This window comes from Micropterus dolomieu, unplaced genomic scaffold (assembly GCF_021292245.1).
Source record: "Micropterus dolomieu isolate WLL.071019.BEF.003 ecotype Adirondacks unplaced genomic scaffold, ASM2129224v1 contig_7147, whole genome shotgun sequence".
NCBI classification, from domain to species: domain Eukaryota; kingdom Metazoa; phylum Chordata; class Actinopteri; order Centrarchiformes; family Centrarchidae; genus Micropterus; species Micropterus dolomieu.
Window position 1 is genome coordinate 1 of NW_025736135.1, and position 916 is coordinate 916.

Consider the following 916-nt stretch of genomic DNA (forward strand, 5'->3'; position numbering starts at 1 on the left):
TGTCTGGAATGTATGTATACATTATACAAGTTTCACTTTTTGAATGGAATTACTGAAATAAATCAACTTTTTGAGGATATTCTAATTTTATGACCAGCACCTGTATTTGTGACACGGCAGACTAAAGCAAACTATACTGCGACGAGGATGGGATTCGAACCCACGCGTGCAGAGCACAATGGATTAGCAGTCCATCGCCTTAACCACTCGGCCACCTCGTCTGCTGCGTGCATGTTTTTGCAGTGAAAGTCGAATTCAGGCCACTTACAGTTGGTTTTGTGTAGTTTTGGAACGGCGTGGCATGGAGGGGAGGCAGAGGGGATGAGTGAGTTGCCTTCCCCTCACACAGGGGAATTAGCTCAAATGGTAGAGCGCTCGCTTAGCATGCGAGAGGTAGCGGGATCGACGCCCGCATTCTCCAATAGTTCTTGGTTCTGGTCTGGAGTCCAAGACCACAATGAGGCTCTTTGCACCAGCTCAACCGAGAACTGCCTGAAGACAACCAGTGGGTGGTTCTTCACAGTTTTGTCTTGTGTCTTTTCCTGGAGAATTTCCCGGTCACCTCCCAGGATTGTTTCATATGCCATAGTGAATTCCTTTTCCTTCACTCAAGCTCTGTGGAATACAGAAAACAGGGAAATTATAGAAAGCAGTGTAACCACACTCCTTAGTACACTTGTAATCAATGAAACATTTGATGTTTTATTGAAATGTCATGTGACATAGAATGTAACAAAAGAGACTTTTACAGTTAAAGTCAAAGCCAGGTCCCTTTACGGGGTGTCTTAAAGAGGCTTTGAATGTCCGCTGCAATGGCGAGACTTGGAGGGGAGGGCACATTAATTGTCAGAGAAATGAATGAGTTGTGTAAAGACTGTGCACTCTGACAAACTGTTTTGCTTCTGTACCCAGAATA

The 916-nt window shown here is 44.7% G+C and overlaps 2 non-coding genes across 2 annotated transcripts; one reads left to right on the forward strand and one right to left on the reverse strand.

Moving 5' to 3' along the window:
* Positions 1-139: 139 nt before the first annotated feature.
* trnas-gcu lies at positions 140-221 on the reverse strand. The gene has a single exon. It is a non-coding gene; the product is annotated as a tRNA-Ser (tRNA).
* A 127-nt stretch (positions 222-348) lies between these two features.
* trnaa-agc lies at positions 349-421 on the forward strand. The gene has a single exon. It is a non-coding gene; the product is annotated as a tRNA-Ala (tRNA).
* Positions 422-916: the final 495 nt, after the last annotated feature.